This window comes from Rhinatrema bivittatum, chromosome 1 (genome assembly GCF_901001135.1).
Source record: "Rhinatrema bivittatum chromosome 1, aRhiBiv1.1, whole genome shotgun sequence".
Taxonomy (NCBI): domain Eukaryota; kingdom Metazoa; phylum Chordata; class Amphibia; order Gymnophiona; family Rhinatrematidae; genus Rhinatrema; species Rhinatrema bivittatum.
Window position 1 is genome coordinate 788,589,151 of NC_042615.1, and position 19,109 is coordinate 788,608,259.

The window sequence follows — 19,109 nt, forward strand, 5'->3', positions numbered from 1 at the left end:
TCCGCCTTTTCCTTTGTCTCTGTCTTTCTATCAAATAAACTTGTTTTTTAGATTGCAAAGCTGTCTGAAGTTGCCTTCCTGAGTCCTGCTATAAACATTCCCTATAGGACAACGCTTGAAGCTCCGATATTCGCCTCGCTGAAGTGATAGCCACCAGGAAAATCGCCTTGAGAGTCAGGTCTTTCAAAGTGGCCCGTTTGAGAGGGTCAACGGGAAGACTGCACAATCCATGGAGAACCAGATTCAAACTCCAAGAAGGACACACCGGTCTAACCGGAGGGTTCAAATGTTTAGCGCCCTTCAGGAAACGCGACACATCCGGATGAGCTGCAAGAGAAATCCCGTCAATCTTTCCCCGCAAAAATCCCAGGGCCGCTACTTGCACCCTGAGAGAACTGCATGCCAAGCCTTTCTTCAGACCCTCCTGTAAAAATGCCAGGATATGAACAATAGAGGCGCGACGCGGGGACACATTCAACCCGCTACACCAGGCATCGAAAACCTTCCAGATGCGAACATATGCAAGCGAAGTAGACAGCTTTCGAGCCTGAAGGGTGGAAATAACCGAATTAGGATAACCTTTCTTCCTCAACTACCTCCTCTCATAAGCCAGGCTGCTAGACAAAAGCGATCCATTCGATCGAAAAATACTGGACCTTGTTGAAGAAGATTCGGTAGATGACTGAGCCGGACAGGACCGTCCACCCTGTGTGAGCTTCTATCCTTCATAAGACCTTGCCCACCAATGGCCAGGGAGGAAAGACGTAAAGCAGAATGTTGCGAGGCCACAGGTCCATACCACACTGCAAGTGGACCAGAATCAACCACCAATTGAGACTGGACTTGGCGGGTTCCAAGAGTGGTAATTGGATTTGGAACTCTTTCGACTTCGGATCCCAATGAGAAAGTAACGCCCTCTGCATAGGTCTCATATGAGCAAAGGCCCAAGGGACTAACTCCAGAGTAGACGCTATAGAACCAAGCACCTGCAAGTAATCCCAAACCTGGGGAAGCAGTAGCAACAACAGCCGTCGAATCTGTGCCATTAACTTGTTAATTCGCTCCTGCGTGAGACTTTGCCGACTGACGTGTCGAACCGAGTGCTTAAGAAGTTCAGAACTTGGGACGGGACCAACTGGTTCTTGGCAAAATTGACAATCCATCCGAGAGATTGAAGACGGTGCAATACAACTGCTGCCTTGCAAAGCTCCTCTGACTTCGCATGGATGAGCCAATCGTCCAGGTAGGGATGACCCAAAATCCCCTCCTGCCAGAGTGCTGCTGCGACAACCACCATTACCTTGATGAATACTTGGGGAGCAGTTGCCAATCCGAATGGGAGCGCTTGAACTGATAATGCTAGCCCAAAATCATGAACCTGAGAAACCGCCGATATTGCTCCCAGATCCCTATGTGAAGATACGCCTCCGTCAGGTCTAAAGAAGCCAAATATTCGCCGGAGTGGATGGCCGCAATAACCGAGCGGAGAGTTTTCATGCGAAAATGAGGTACCCGAAGCACCTTGTTCACCTTCTTTAGGTCCAAAATCGGGCGGAAGGAGCCCTCCTTCTTGGGAACCATGAAATATATGGAGTATCTGCCGGTCCTGTACTCCTCTGGAGGGACCGGGACATTGGCTCCCAGGGCTTTCAATTGACCCAGGGTTTGATTTACGGCTGTCCGTTTCACGTGTGACCTGCTGGGCGACATAAAAAACAGATCCCACAATGGGTGAGCAAAATCCAAAGCGTAACCGTGTTCGATGAGGCTTAGAACCCACTGGTCCGAAGTAATCTTGACCCATTCCTCGAAGAACAGAGGAGTGGGCCAGCACACCTTCATTGGGTAGACTTGCCCCTAGAAGATCCCCGAGGACCCCCGTTGTGGAGAGGCCTGTGGCCATGAAAGGAATGAGGCCAAGACTGAGACCTCGGAGATGGCTGATGGGGAGTAAAGGACCTGCCCTGCCGGAACCTGTGCTGGCCCCGGAACCGAGGGCGAGCCGAACCAAAAGCCCTGGAGGTTCTAGGCTTATCCTCCAGTAACTTGTACACCTTGTTGTCCCCTAGAGATTTGATAAGGGCAGTTATGGCGGAATTTACCACTATTGTTCTCAGGGAAAATTTTACTCTTAAAAATGATGGAAATTTCTAAATGGCTATACCTCTTTGCCATGCTCCCTACCTAGCTGATAAAATCAGACATTGTCGAAATCCATAAGGAAATTAATAAGTATCTATGGCGGGGCAAACAGGCAGAGATCCCTACAAGTCCTTATGCGATCCAAAAAGGATGGGGGATTAAACTGCCCAGATTTAGAGGCATATAATTATGCTAGCTTGTTGAGGCACATAAGAGACTGGATATACGATATGGAATGTTGCTCCCCGTTAGAGCATTTTAACAACTGGTTCACTTTATTTATACCCAGTGCAGTTTTACAGTGCCCGAGCGCCTCGCTACCTAAATACCTTTCTACCAGTGTACTCATACGCCCCTTTCGCATGACGTGGAAATGATTTTGTACTCTCCTTCAAGTAATACCGGAGTTTACTGTCTGCCAGCCTATCCGGGGAAATCCTTTATTTCAACCAGGACTGACACAAGAGCTGTTTCATCGGTGGTCAGTGAATGGATTGACAACTATTTCTCATATGATCAATCTGGAAGCCAACCCGATATGTATACTTAGCTTTCAGGAGTTACAGAACAAATGTCACTTACCCTAGAAAGATTTTTACGGTTACTTACAACTGAGACATTTCATCACAGACAAGCTGCTGGCCCATCCCTCCTTCCTACACTCACAAGCCCTACACACTTTGCTACAGGGGAAAGATGGGAAACGTTACACCTGCTCGCAATACTACTCAGCGACCTTGAGCTTGACACATTCTCAGGATCTCTCCGTAATGACTCAAAAATGGAACAGGTGGATACCCAACAGTCTCACGCAAAAAGAATTCTGTTCTTGCTTACAAACAATCCCTTCAATAATAGAAAACGAGGCTCTAAAAGATAAGCTGTATAAATTCTACTATCAAGCTTTTTACTCCCAAAGGACTGCCTACTATATGGGAATCACTGCACCCAATGTTCTGTCCCCAATCCGGACTTCTATCACGGCTTTTGGTCCTGCTCAGCAGTACAGGTCTTATGGCTTCACCTACAGCAGTTAGTGATGAAAATGTGGGGAATATCTCTACCTATGGACCCACGAATCTGGCTCTTTGGACGGGTGAAGGCTGACGTTTATGCGTTAGAAGATCATCAACTTCAACTGCTGAATAAAATAGTGCTAGTGGCAAAGGACACCATTCTGGCGCAATGGACGACACCAGCACCACAGTACAAGGTAATATGGAAAACAAAATTTCAACAGATCCTTTACCAGGAACAATTAACGGCAAACCAAAAACCTGCTAAGTATAGCGAACAAACGATACGCATCTGGGCGGACTGTGTGAAATTACTTCCTAAAGAAGAATTACAGTATAGAAAAAAAAAAAAACCCGCCTGCTCCATCTGTGGCGCACAACTCCATATGTGGTACACAGTTTCATATCTCCTAAATTATTTTCATCTCCTCTTATTTACATGATAGTCCTGGAGTCCATATATTCTACTTCCAGGGAGTCAGTTTATATCGTTATCTTACCATGACCTTTGCACCCTGCTCAGAAAACGGAGTTAAGAGGAACAAATTAGCTCATTTACCTGGGATCCATATTTGGTAATGGAACTTAACGCCTGTTGTTTTGAAGGTTTTGAGGCGTCCAGCATCAACACATTCCGAGGCCAAGTGTCTCCACAGACATTCTCCAGATTGCCATTCTCCAGATTGACCTTCTCAGGATTGACATTCTCAGGATTGCAGTATGATGACTTTATCCTTCAAATCATATTCAGGCAAATTTGTCACCAGTGAGTCAGAGGGAAGGGGGAGGGGGAGAGGGGTTCTCCAAAAGAAAGAAAAGGGGGGGGGGGGGGGGAAGGGAGGTGGCACTGAGAACCAGGCACTGGGAGGCTGGGAAGTTGGCCGGGATATTGGTGACTCTATCTAGAAAAATACTAACAGTGCTCCCGAACAGTATAGTGGACATTTAAAGTTAATGTTAAAATTATTATTTTTAATGTCATGACACTACTATGCACTAATATATACACATGTCTGTTTCTTTACATATGCTTCTGCTGACTACGCTGTAATGTTATGCTGTGAATATATTGTTAATAAACAAATTCACCAAAAAAAAGCACAAATTTTGAAGAAAAAGGAGGCTGCCCCTTTAAGGCCCCCCCCCCGGGGGAGGTCAAAACTGGGAGGGGAAGCAGGTACAGGACTCCGTGGTCTCACAGGGCTCAAATTCGGCAGGGAAAGCGGAGGAGGGATCTGCCCTCCCCCGCATCCAGCCCTACACTGGAGCGTAGTGCAGGCAAAATGGCCACCGTTCCTGCGATGCCGGTGAGAGTGCGATTTCCTCCCAGCACTCCGAAAGCGCTCTGAAACAGCTCCGCTGCTACTCCCCCGCGATGGCCTTTCACCGCCAGGGAGGCAACTTGCACAAAGGCCATCGCGGGAGAGCCGCACGACCGGCTCCCCGTATGCCGAACACACTGAGCCCCGCGGCATCCCAGCGCGATGGTGAGCCAGCACGGGTCTAAAAATCAGCGAAATCGCCCCTCCGGAGTCCCGGGACACCTGTGCTCGGTAGTAATTTAATTATTCTCTAAAAAGCAGACAATTGCGACACAGGAGGAGGCACCTGAGGAATTATCTTGTCTCAGGGTGCAAGGGGGAGGGACCGGCCCACCGGTTAATCCCCCTACTCACCTGGATAAGAAGTAGCTCCGGGAAGTCAGCTATCGGGGCGTCCAACCCCAGCCTTACCTCAACCAAGGCAGAAACCTCGGGAGGACTAGCACTGCTCACCTCTGAAAACAAAACTAACTTTTTTTTGTTTCAATTAGCTTGATTTAGCCAAAGGCACAAGAATTGAGGCTCAACACCTCTCGATGAAAGAAACTCCTTGCCTTTGTGGTAATTAAAAAATGTTTGGGGTTTTTTTTAAAGGATCAGGACCACAGGTTCTTTCACCCTCATCTGCTGGAGTCAGAGAAATACTGAAGGATCACAGGTGGCACACCAGGTTAAGAGGGGGTGCCTTTCAGATTTTTTCTCTGACTCCATCTGCTGGAAGGGAGACACAACCCAGCGGTCTGGACTGATCAGGGTACGTACAGGGAAAGGAACTTAAAGGGAGAGATGGAGATGCATTTAAGAGCAGTGAGAGATGGAGAGGTCATTGAGAGAAAGAGAACTGGAAGGAGCTATGTGGTCAGGTCCTGTGGGGGTTAGACTGAAAAACTGGAAGTAGCAGAAGGGAAGAGAAAGGGGGAGAAAGAGCAAAAGTGAAGATGAGAGTGAGGGGACGAAGAGTAGATGATGATGATGATGATGCACCACACCACCTCTACTCCCTGCACCTTCTACTTAGAAACCTAAATCTGCCTGTCTGTATCATTTATGAAATAGCAAATGTTGCTTACCTGTAACAGGTGTTCTCACAGGACAGCATGATGTTAGTCCTCACATATAGGTAACATCACAAGATGGAGCCCAATCACAGAACACTTTTGTCAAAGTTTCTAGAACTTTGACTGGCCCCTACTGGGCATGCCCAGCATGGCACCAACCCTGCAGCCAGCAGGGGTCTCCCCTCAGTCTTGTTTAAAAAGCTACAGGAAGTGCTGAAAAATAAAATAAGAAACGTAACGAACCCAACACCATGGGGCGGAGATGGAGTTATCGCAATATGAGTGTATGCATCCTGGAGGTCTAGAGAGCAGAGCCAGCCTTCTCTTTGTAGAAGAGGAAGAAGAGAACCCAAGGTTACCATTTTGAACTTTTCTCGATGAAGGTACTTGTTGAGGACACGTAGATCCAGAATTGGACGAACGCCTCCCAATTTTTTTGGGATTAGGAAGTACCGGGAATAGATCCCTAGGCCATGCTGAGAGTAGGGCACTGGTTCTATTGCTTGGACTGGAGAAGGAGGGAGACCTCCTGTTCCAGAAGGATGGAGTGATCGGATGTTCTCCACGTCAGTAGAGGTGGGGAGTCCGGTGGGATGGAGAGAAAGTTGAGATGAAAACCTTGAGCGATTATCGCTAGGACCCACTGGTCTGAGGTGATTGAGTGCCACCTGTTGTTGAAATGGCACAATCGACCTCCCATTGGTATGTGAGGCAGTGGAAGCTGGCTGCTGCTCTCTATGCGGGAGTCAAAAACCGGAGGCAGGGCCCAGCTGAGGAGCTGCTTGCGGCTTTTGTTTTCGTATGTGACGAGACTGGGTTTTTTGAAATGGTCTCGTAGAGCGAGTTCTAGCCGGTGGCTGGTAGGATTTCTTTGGACGGAAGAAGGATTTCTTAGTGTCTTTTCGGAAAGGCTGTTTTGAGGAGTACTCAGAAGGCATCAGAGAGAGCTGTCTCAGGGCCTCAGGATGGTCCTTGAGTTCCGCCACCATTCGTTGGATCTATTCGCTGAACAGATTGTCTCCTACACAGGGCAGGGCAGATAATCTGTCTTGCACTTCAAGGCGAAGGTCTGAAGACTTGAGCCAGGCCCATCTTCTTGCTGAGATAGCAGCTGCAGATACCCTAGTAGCAGTGTCAAAGATATCGTAAGATGATCTTATTTCATGCTTGCCCACCTCAAAACCCTTGTTTACTAGGGTTTGGAGCTGATCTTGAAATTGCTGAGGCAGGGAGTCTGTTAAGTCTTGTATCTGCTTAAATAAGACCCTGTTGTATTGGGTCATATAGAGCTGATAAGAGGCGATTCGGGAAATGAGCACTGAGCCCTGGAAGACACGGCGACCAATGGCATCTAGAAATTTTTGCTCCTTGCCTGGGGGAAATGAAGTGTGGGGTTTTGATCTCTTTGCCCTCTTTTGGGCAGATTCTACAATCACAGATTGATGATCCAATTGAGGTTTTTGAAACCCTGGGGATGACTGTACCAAATAAGTGGTGTCAGCCTTCCTGTTGACTGGAGCAACAGAGCCAGGGTGTTCCCAGTTCTTTTTGAGGAGATCCAGAAGAATTTGGTGAATAGGGAAGGAGGTTATTTCCTTGAGAGCATCCAGGAATTGCAACAGCTCCATCATTTGATGCCTGTCATCTTGTTCAGTCTGTAATGGAACCAATTCAGACATCTCCTTCACAAAATTTATGAAGGAAAGGTCCTCTGGAGGAGAACGCTTTCTGCTTTCAGTAGAAGAAGGTGGTGAAGGCAGGTCATCGGTGTCTGGTGAAGAATCATCAGTCCAGGTATCATAGGGATCAGCACCTGCCCCTCTAGGAGCCCGAGGGGGACAGGGTGGTGGAATCCCTGAAGGTCCTGGTCTAGGCTCCGAAGGAATCGAAGGAATAATTGGAGGCACCGATGAAGGCATCGAAGGCACCGGTGCAGGCATCGAGGGCATTGATGAATGGATCGGTGGCGCCGACGGATGCATCGGCATTGATGGATGGATCAGTGGCGCCAATTGATGTATCGGCATCGATTGCTGAGGCATCGGTAGAACTCCCGATGGAAAGTTGCGGAACGGTGTTCCTCCTCCTGATGACAAGGTAAGCGGAGAGGGCACCGGAGCCATCAGTGACTCGGGATCCATCGGTGGAAAAGCGGCAATGAGTGCTTCCATCCTCGAGAGCAGCGGTGCCAACACTGCCGGAATCAGGTCAGTAGTCGGTTCCACGATCGGTACCGGTGTCGGTGCTGGAGGAACTTGGAGTCGATGCATCGCCTTGTCGATGGCCTCCTGAACCAGCCAGTCCAGTTCTTCTCGGAGACCTGGAGCAAGCAGCCCCGGCTCCAGAACAGAAGAAGGAGGCAGAGGCATAGCCGGAGGGACCACCATTAAAGACAGAGTCGCGGCTCCCAATCCCTTTTTGGGTGAGAGTTGCCTCGATGATCCGGTCGCCAAAAAGGTCGGTGCCTTTTCTGGACGGGGTTTCTTCGAAGGCGGTTCGGACGATGGCGAGGTCGATGATTTCGCTCCCTCAGTGGTCCGAGACTTCCGATGTCAGTGGCATTGTTTCTCTCTACGATCCCCTCGGTCTTGAGGGGGAGTAGAGGTGGTTGAAGGCCGAGAAATCGTCGATGCCAGGCAGTCACCGCTCGGTGGTTGATACTGGCGCGAAGTTAATGGTGCCGGTTCTGACGATGTTGATGCAATAGACAGCATCGGGGTTTGAGCATGGAAGAGAAGTTCCATCTTCTCCATTCTGGCCTTGCGACCTTTTGGTACATTAGGCAACATTTGGTGCAGGTCAGGACATCGTGCTCACATCCAAGGCACATCACATAGACCTTATGAGGGTCTGTTATGGACATGGTGCGATTGCAGTCCAGGCACTGATGGAACTCCGATGCCATGGCAATGAAAAATTTGGGCCGCGGTACGGTCGATGGCCAGTAGGCCGCGAGGGCCAAACTCGACGGGAATCGACCAAAAACAGGTAGAAAACTTACCGGAGTACCACAGCTTGAAAAAATTGAAGGAGGGACCCCTGTGGGGTAAGAAAAGTTGCAGTAATTCCGTGAGGAAAATTCCTGTCAGGAATCTCTGTGGAGCTCCTTAACCGCGTGGTTACTGCTGCGCTGAAAAAAGAAGACTAATGGGGGACCCCTGCTGGCTGCAGGGTTGGTGCCATGCTGGGCATGCCCAGTAGGGGCCAGTCAAAGTTCTAGAAACTTTGACAAAAGTGTTCCGTGATTGGGCTCCATCCTGTGATGTCACCCATATGTGAGGACTACCATCCTGCTTGTCCTGTGAGAATCATTTGAATTTCTTTTCACATATATGGTCAGACTGAAAAACAGGACAATTGCATATCCTATCCTTGCTTAAGCAGGACAAAGGACAATTTAAAAAAAATAGGACTATCCTGTATAAACAAGAACACCTGGCTCCTTCCCCTCTGAATTATGTTTTCTACCCCTTACATACTGGTCCTTAGATTCTGGGCTGATTAGAACAGCAAGGAAGGAGTCAGTGGTTTCCCATGGTGTTACTTTGGCTGCGGTAAATGGTATCTCAGGACCAGTACATATTCCCAGAGGAAAATTACTGCTGGCGTTATTTATTAGGCCTTCAGTAATATAGTAAAAGAGAAATAATGTCTTACCTGTTAATGTCCTTTCCTTTACTTCTGCTACACCAGTACAGAACCTATGGGTATATCCTCTCATCCAGCACATATGGAAGCAGAGTTCTCTCTATATTTTTTTAATGACATTACTAGAATATATATGATGTTCAGAACCAATTCAGCCAGTTTACTACTATCAAAGCTAATAACATATCAGAAAACAAATAATAATAGAACAATAGACAAAAATAAACTCATTTGCAAATATAAATCTTACAGTGCCACAGCCTAATAAGCTGAGGATAATACAGCAAAACAATTTTATTTAAAATTCTTTCTTGAAGGAAGCCAAGTCCATATGCAACACCCAGTAAATATAAAATAAGTAAATATAACTTTGTGAAAAACTCTTAAACTTTTATATATAATGGGAGGGGTTCTGGACTGGTGTAGCAGATGAAAAGGAAAGGAAATTAACAGATAAGACATAATTTCTCCTTCCTCTACCTTCTGTTCAAACAGTCCCAAATCTATGGGAAATACAAAGCCCATCTAAGGGTGGGAAGATTACAATCCCGCCTTTAAGACTGAAGATCCAAAAATTCTTGTGTAGCAAGAAGATCCAGCCTATAATGCCTTGCAAATGTCCCCAATGAAGTCCATCTTTTTGCTTTATAAATCTCCACTGGACTTACTGAGCATCTTTCAGCCCACGATGAAGTTTATGCTTCTGTTGAATGGGCCTTAATCATTCTAGGTACTATTCTACCCTGCAATAAATAAGCCAAAGAAATGGCATTTTTTTAACCATCTAGTAATCGAAGTCTTTGAAGCTGATTCTCCCTTTCATGGTCTACAATAAAGAACAAACAACTTCTCAGACTTAGAAATCCTTAGGTAAAACTTTAAGCATTTCTTAACATCTAAAAATTTTAATGAATCTAAATCTTTCTTACACTCCCTCTTGTTAAAAGCAGGTAGAACAAGATGCTGATTAATATGAAAAGAAGATACTACCTTAGGTAGAAAAGAAGGAACTCGCCTCAAAATAACCGAACGTTTTGTAAACCTCAAGAAAGGGGATTGACATGACAAGGCCTGTAATTTGGAAATTCGCCTTGCAGAAATAATTGCAACCAAAAAGACTGTTTTAAAGGTTAAATCTGACTTAAGGGCTCAAAAGGAGGTTTAGTCAACGCTTGCAAAACTAAATTTAAACTACAATGAGGAAAAACAGATCTGCTACGAGGATGTATATATTTCACCCCACTTAGTAAACAAGAAATATCCCTATGGGAAGAAATCAAACTACCGTTAATTAACCCCCAAAAGCAAAAAATGGCAGCTATTTGAACTTTAAAAGGGTTTAAAGCTAAACTTTTATTTAAACCAAACTGCAAAAAGACAAGAATATCCCTTATTTATGCAACTCACAGAGATAAATTCCTATGCCTACAAAATTCCTCAGATACGCACCAAACTCTTTATAAGACAGAGAAGTAGAACCCTTTCTAGAGTACAACATTGTACTAATCACCGAGGGTGAATAACCTCTCTTTTCTAATCTTGTCCTTTCAATAGCCAAGCCATAGGCAAGAATGGAGTTGGATCCTCCATCTCTACAGGTCCCTGATGTAGAAGACCCTTGATTTGTGGCAGGAGTAGAGGCTGATCTACTAATAATCTCCTTAGGCTGCATACCATGGTCATATCTTGGCCAGTCAAGGGCTACCAGCAGCACTAACACTCTTTCTTTCTTTATTTTCCTTAACACTCAAGCTATTAGAGGCCATGAAGGAAAAAGATACAGAAGCTTGTATCCCTTCCAACTTTGCATCTATTGCTTCGCTGTTTACTTCTCTGCGGCAAGTGAAAAACCTCTGTATCTTTTTATTTTGATTGGAACCCATCAGATCTAACTGATGTGGCCCCCATTTCTGAACTATCTGCAAATAGGCCTCCTGTCACAATTCCCATTCTCCTGGATCTATTACGTTCCGACTTAGATATTCTGCCTGAACATTGAACTGGCCTGCTATGTGTTGAGCTGTCAACTGAAGCAGATGGTTCTTGGCCCAAGCAAACAAGAGGTCTGTCTCTTCCAAAACACCTTGACTGCGTGTTCCTCCCTGCTTGTTTATATATGCAAATGCTGTTGCATTAAGAACATAAGAACATAAAACTCTCACTGCCTTTCCCTGAAGATGACTCTGAAAATGCAACAGAGCCAGTCTGATAGCCCTGGTCTCTAGGCGATTTATTGACCACTGTGCCTTGCTCTGATATCAGAGACTCTGAGCATAATGATGTTTGTAATGTGCTCCCTATCCTAACAGACTAGAATCCATTGTCAGAAGCTCCCAATCTGGGCTCTCTAAAGGCATACCCTTCTGTAAATTTGGAGAATGTGTCCACCATTTTAAAGACACTTGAATCTCATTGGATAATGGAAGACGCAATTTGGTACCATGAATCTGTGATTCCATCTTGAAAGAAATGAAATCTGTAGAGGTCTCATGTGTGCTCCCAAATCCAAAATCGAAGCCATTGAAGCTAACAGCTGCAGGTAATGCCAAGCAGTTGGAACTCGCTGAACTGAAAAGAATTTCACCTAGGCACACAGCTTTGAAATTCTTTTCTGCAGAAGGTATACCATACCAGCTGCGCAATCAAATAACTTCCCTAGATTTCTATAGTTTGGGAAGGTTGCAAATGACTCTTTGTAAAATTGATTACCCAACTACTGGCTTGGTCAATATTACCCCTTCAAAATATGATTTGGCCCTTATTAACCAATCATCCAAATAAGGATGAATTAAAATTCCTTTCCTTCTTAAAAAGGCAACTACTACAACCATAACCTCTGTAAAAGTTGCCAGTCCAAAAGGTAGTGCAACAAACTGAAAATGTTGGACGATTATACAAAAACGGAGGCTCTGGGGGAGGGATGGCCGGAGGGGGGGGCCGAGGGGGGGGGTCGGAGGGTCCTCTGAGGGCGGCTCTGCATCGGGGAGGTGCGCCGAAAAGAGAACCAGAGGAGAATGAGATCCATCCGGGTCTGAATCCCTGGGAGGCAGCGCTGGAGCAGCAAGTAGTGGATCCAAGATGGCCACCATTCCCACATTGGACGGGAATGGAGTCGACCTCCTCAGACCCTGGTGCGCATTTGCGCGTGAACCAGACCGCCCTCTAGGGCTCAGGGTGCCCTCCCCACCGGGGAGGCACCGAGCACACAGGCCGTCCCGGGAGAGCCACGATCCAGGCTCCCTGTCGGCGCTGCATCGCGTCAGCCGCGGCAAGGAAGCAAGTAAAGAAGGGCTTGGACCCCAGACCTCCGAAAACCTTCGATAGCAGTAAATTTCCTGGGGCGAAACATATTGGCTTTCCACCCATGATGCTGCCTGAGAGCGGAGAGAATGAGCCTTAAGGCTACCCGGAACCGGATGTCCGTGACCTATGTAAGTGGAAGCAATAGCGTCCTTTAGCCAGCGAGCGATGGTAGTTTTGGAAGCCTTAGATCCCTTCTTCGGACCATTCCATAAGACGAAAAGATGATCCGATGTACGAAAATCATTTGTGACTTCCAGATATTGTAACAGTATCCTCCGAACATCCAGTCGCCGTAAGTCACGACCGTGAGAAGAACGGGTCTCCTCCTCAGAAAAGGAGGGTAAATCCACCGACTTGTTGACGTGAAAAGACGAAACCACCTTCGGTAAAAAGGAGGGTACCGTCCTCAGCGATACTCCCGACTCCGTTATCCGTAGGAATGGTTCCCTGCATGACAATGCTTGTATCTCGGAAACCCAACGCACTGAACAAATAGCCACGAGAAAAACCATCTTGAGAGTTAAATCTTTCAAGGTGGCCCACTTAATAGGCTCAAACAGAGGGTCACAGAGAACCAAATTCAAGCTCCAGGATGGACAAAGCGCCCGTACAGGAGGACGCAAATGCTTGATACCGCGCAAAACATGAATAACATCTGGATGCTACGCAATGGTAGAACCTTCCATCTTACCACGCAAACAGCCCAAGGCTGCTACCTGGACCCGAAGAGAATTATAAGCAAGACCCTTTTTCAACCCTTCCTGTAAAAACGCCAGAATATGCACTATCATGGACCTTTGTGAGGACACCTTCAACCCACCGCACCATGACTCAAAAACCTTCCAAACCCTGACACAGGCCAGGGAAGTGGAGGTCTTGCGAGCCCTGAGAAGAGTAGAAATCACGGCTTCCGGAAAACCTTTCTTTCTGAGTTGCCTCCTCTCATAAGCCAAGCCGCTAGAAAAAAGCGATCCATCTGATCGAAAGATACGGGGCCTTGATGCAGAAGGGTCGATATGTGGCTCAGACGCAATGGACCGTCGACTGCTAGGGTGGCTAGATCCGCAAACCACGGTCTTCTTGGCCACTCCGGGGCCACTAGAATAACCAGCCCCTGGTGAGATTCTATGCGCCTCAGAACTTTCCCTACCAGTGGCCAGGGAGGGAACACATAAAGAAGAATGTTTGGAGACCATGGAAGCACCAGAGCATCTACTCCTTCCTACCCGTGTTCTCTCCTTCGACTGAAGAAACGAGCCGCTTTGGCATTGCTCCGAGTCGCCATTAAGTCCAGGCGCGGGGTTCCCCAACGACGAATAATGAGTCTCATCGCCTCGGGTGACAGCTCCCACTCTCCGGGATCTAGTCGCTGTCGGCTGAGAAAATCCGCCTGAACATTGTCCATGCCTGCGATGTGGGAGGCCGCAAGACAGCTCAGGTGAGGTTCCGCCCAGGCCATCAACAGATCTGCTTCGGACGCCACCGGACGACTCCTTGTACCCCCCTGTCGGTTTATGTAGGCCACTGTTGTCGCATTGTCGGAGAGAATCCTTACTGCCCTGTGGTGGACCAAGGGGAGAAAGTGCTGTAGGGCTAGGCGTACTGCCCTGGTCTCCAAACGACTGATCGACCATTTGGCCTGTCGAGGGGACCACCGCCCCTGAGCAGATTTGGATTGACAGACTGCTCCCCAACCTGTCAGACTGGCATCGGTCGTGATGATGATCAAAGGTGGGGGTTCCAGGTCCACCCCTTGAAGAAGATGACCCGGTACCAACCACCAACGGAGACTGGACCGGGCTGGTACCATCAAGGGCAAGGACAGGGCATAGTCCTCCGACTTGGGGTCCCAGCGGGAAAGCAGCGCCCTCTGTAATGGCTGCATATGAGCAAAAGTCCATGGGACCAATTCCAGGGTAGATGCCATATGTCCAAACACCTGCAAATAATCCCATGCCGTGGGCAAAGGAAGGGCCAGAAGGCGCTGGATCCGAAACATTAAATTGAGCATGCGCTGACGGGGGAGGAACACCTTGCCAGCCGCCATGTCGAACCGGGCTCCTAGAAATTCCAACTCCTGAGATGGTGTCAGATGGCTCTTGGCAAAATTCACTATCCATCCCAAGGACTGTAGACTGTCTAACACTGACTGTACCGCTATCTCGCAAAGCGCTTCCGACTTTGCCCGGATGAGCCAATCGTCCAGATAAGGATGGATCAAAATTCCCCGACGCCGGAGGGAAGCTGCAACTATGACCATCACCTTGGTAAACACTCTGGGGGCCGTTGACAGGCCGAAAGGCAGGGCGCAAAACTGATAATGCTTCCCCATGATCATGAACCGTAGAAACCGTTGATGGCATGCCTGAATTCCGATGTGTAGATAAGCCTCCATTAGATCCAAAGAGGCCAAATACTCTCCCTTGTGGACGGCCGCAATAACTGACCTCAGCGTCTCCATCCGAAAACGTGGTACGCGTAAAGTTCGGTTGACCTGCTTGAGGTCCAGAATCGGTCGAAATGTGCCCTCCTTCTTGGGGACTATGGAACCACGGCCCCCAACGCCTGCAATCGAGACAGTGTCTGAGCAATTACCTGTTGCTTGTCTGGGGGACCACAAGGGGAAACTAAAAACAAATCACGAAGTGGCCGAGCAAAATCCAAAGCGTAACCGTGACTTATAATATCGAGCATCCATTGGTTCGACATTATCTTGACTCATTCCTCCCAAAAGCAGGACAACCGGCCCCCGATCAGTGGAACAGAGGAATGGGCCGGCACCCCCTCATTGTGAAGGCTTATTGGGGGTAAAGGTATGGGGGGCCCCTGAATGTTGAGGCCTCCTGCCACGAAAGGAATGCGACCATGTCTGTGACCGGGATGGCGATTGTCGCTGCGTGAAGGACGAGCCCCTCCCCGCAAGAAAACGGCATTGACCGTGAAAACGGCCTCTGGACACTCTGAAGGAGTGAAACTGTTTGGGCTTGTCCTCAGGAAGCTTGTACACCTTGTTGTCCCCCAAATCCTTAATGAGTTGCTCCAGTTCATCTCCAAACAGCAATTTTCCCTTAAAGGGAAAAGAACCCAATCGAGATTTGGAGGAGGCATCCGCCGACCAGTGTCGTAACCACAAGAGCCGCCTTGCTGAAACCATGGACGCCATGGTGCGTGCAGAGGTCCGTAGAAGATCATACAGGGCATCCGCTGTGTAGGCGACCGCGGACTCCATGCTGTTAGCCTGTTCTGCCTCCTCAGGGGGAAGCTCTTGGGTTGTAAGCAATTGTTGAACCCATCGGAGAGTAGCCCTCTGCATAAGGCTGCTACAGACAGCGGCCCGGACGCCGAGCGCAGATACTTCAAAAATGCGCTTCAGTAAGATCTCCAACTTCCTATCTTGAAGATCTTTCAGCGCCGTTCCACCAGTCACTGGAATAGTGGTATACTTAATAACCGCCATGATGGCAGAGTCTACCTTGGGCACCTTCAGGAGATTCAAAGAGTCGCTCGGTAGAGGGTACAGTTTTTCCATAGCCCTGCTGACCCTTAATGATGCCTCGGGGAAATCCATTCCCTGGATACAATCTGAAAAAGTTTATGGTGAAATGAAAAAGTTTGCGGGGGACCCTTAAGCCCCGCTAAAACAGTATCCCCGGGAGCGGAATCCACTTCGGGATGTGGAGCCGGAATCTCCAATTTCCGCAAAACATGCGGAATTAATGGATCCAATTCATCCTTGCTAAACAGTCTAAGGATTTGTGGATCATCCCCCTCCACAGGAACATGGCTGTCTACATCCCCTCCCATATCCTGATTGTAAGTGTCCGCAGTCTCAGGAACAACCGGATCCGGATCCATAGCAGGGCGAGGGAGGCGGGTCCCCGTCTTTCCCTGGTCCGGTGTAGGCTTAAAAAGCTAAGGAGGGGGGAGGGGGGACTCCTCCCAGTCTGCTTCAGCCTCTAAGTAGGCCTTGTGCATTAAAAGAACAAATCTGGAGGAAAATGGCTGCGGTCTCTTTAAGGCCCCCCGAGGAATTGCTGAGGAATCTTGATCGTGCTGGCGCTGTGGGCTTAATGCAGGCGGAGAAGCAGGAGAAAAATCATCCTCCTCCGACGCTGCATCAGCGACCATGCTCGGCACGGTCGGGGCGGCCAAAATGGCCGCCGCCCCCTCATTGAGGGGGGGCGGGGCAGGTCTCTGCCCCCGAGCCGCTGAGCTTCTTTGTGGCTCACGCGGCCGCGAAGTGAAAGGCCGCAGGCAGCCCCCGGCCATCGGGAGGGTCCCTCGCCCCCGGGAATACACCGGGAGCAGAGACCCGAGAAAGCCGGGTCCCCGACTCCCCACAAGCCATACAGGCTAAGGCGCGCGGCATGAGAGCCGCAGATAAAAAGTGTGCGAAAATGGCAGAACCGACGTGCCGAGTGGAGAGTCCATCCCCTCCGGAGCCCCGGGGCCGAAGCACGGCAGGCCGGGGCTGAAAGAACAGAAGCACACTCCTGACCCGTCTCCGACGGGCTGTGAGACTCAGTTGATGCTTGTTCTTTTTTTTTTTTTTGTAAGAAACAAGCCACTTAAAATGTATTGATAGCCCCTATGCCTCGGTAAAGCGCAAGACCCCTTCAGAGAAAGTTAAGATCTCTGGCATGAAAATTAGGGGGGGAGAGTGACTGGCCCACCGGTAAATCCTCCCCCCGGCCACTCAGGTAACCTAAGCTCCGGGAACTAGGCTTCAGGGCACTGCCCTACCTGGCCTGCCACAATATGCCTCAGCTCCGCTAGCGCCAGAATGGGAAGAAAATTAAAATTTATTTTTTTTAAAACAGTCTCAAGAGAATCAGAAACTCCTATAGTGCTGCCTGCCTAAGGGATAAGAAAATTGATCTAGCCAGAGGAGTTGGGAGCAAACCTGTGCCACCAATGACAAATCTGAGAAGGATCAGGACTGCAGGTTATGCCTCTCAATCTGCTGGAGTCAGAGAAATACTGAGGGATCGCAGGTGGCACACCAGTATATCTAGGGGGTGCTCTTCAGCTTTTCTCTGACTCCATCTGCTGGAAGGGAGGCATAACCCAGCAGTCTGGACTGATCCTGGTACGTACAGGGAATGAAGATTTACAGAGGGCGCACCAGTCATGAGGGACCGCCCTCTGAGTTTTTGCTCTGACTCCATCTGCTGGAAGGGGGACATAACCCACGGTCTGGACTGATCCTGGTACGTACAGGAAATCCAAATCCAGTGACAGTGATTCAGCTTCATCTGAATCCAACTGTTGCGTCCGCAGGTCTCAGACGGCTTTGACCCTTGTGCCTCACCTTTTTCTCAGCTCTCCCCGCTAGCCTTGGGAAGATGGCTACCGCTGCGTATGCAAGCCGCATTCTCCAGAGTCCCCAAAATGGCTATGGCATTGCCTCCTGCCATGTTTCTCCCAAGGGCCTCCTAGGGTGCTCGCGCTCGCTACCCACGTCTTTATTCCAGCTATGGCGCGAACCTCGGGGGGCGTCCCCCTCAAGTGACATCATGCCATCCGGATATTTAGCCTGTACTTGTTTGCTAGCTCATTGAGTTAGCAAGGATTGGTCTCGGCCGGTCTAAGCTACTCTGCCGCTTCCGTGCTGCCGCTGGAAGCTTTCTCTCTGCCCTTCGGGGTATTACCTAACCTGGGTACCCGCTCCTCGGGGGCCCTCTGCTTTATTTCAGGTGCCTTACTGGGATCAGGTCCTCGCTCCTCGAGGGCCTGCTCTCCCTGCCTCGGTGCCTGTACCATCTACTTCAACCTGGTGGAATCGCCAGCCTACAGCTACCATCTAGTGAGTAATCTAACTCTCAGTCTGTCTCATCTACAGCATTGCCTTGCCTGGGAAACCTGCATCGGAATCCCCTATACCAACGTGGTGAGACGGGTTCCCTCTGCCGAGGGTCCCGGGACTGCAACCTCTGGATCACCTCACTACTGCCACCCCTGGTGGTACACATCAAGCTGTACAATAAAAGAGCTAATTCTGTGTTTCAGTGTCCTGAGTCTAGTCCAGTACTGTGGCTCCCCACAGGGCTCCTCACCGTGGGCATGGTCATCTGCCACAGTGGGCGTGGTCATCTGCCACAGTGCCCAAGAATCCACCCAAAAACCTCAGCAACTGAAGAATCATCCTATACATGTTCTGCAATACCATCACAATCTCCTTGTAAGGCATGAAATTTCTGATGCAAAAACTTGAAAAAATCAGGCAAAAAGGCTTCAGAGCTGGTACTGGGAACTCCTGTTTAGCCTCAGAGAGAAAATCTAGCCCCGGAACTAATTTGGGAGGTCCTTGGCTTAAACTGGGACTTGTCTTTGCTGATGATGCTCCCGGCAATTCAATCAAGATGGCTGCCGCATCTGAGTCAGCTATTAGAACAGGCTGCAGTTAACGGCTCTCCGGTGGCTGAGGCTGCCCTAGAAGGAGGCTTTTGCTTACCTGAAGCCTCAAGACAAGGTACTTTCTTTACTGACGCCAAAACTTTCACCAGATCTGGCGAATTAGATTTACTGCGGCAAATGGAACATAAACGTCCTTCAGAAGAATTGCACTTCACACTGCACCCACCACAGCAGCGACCTTTCTCAGACATCAAGAGGCTTTA

At 48.8% G+C, this 19,109-nt stretch overlaps 1 protein-coding gene across 5 annotated transcripts in view; it reads right to left on the reverse strand.

The window, feature by feature from the left end:
• The window catches only part of RNF165 (ring finger protein 165), a 345,068-nt gene that overhangs the window by 45,887 nt on the left and 280,072 nt on the right, over window positions 1-19,109 (reverse strand). The window lies entirely within an intron of this gene.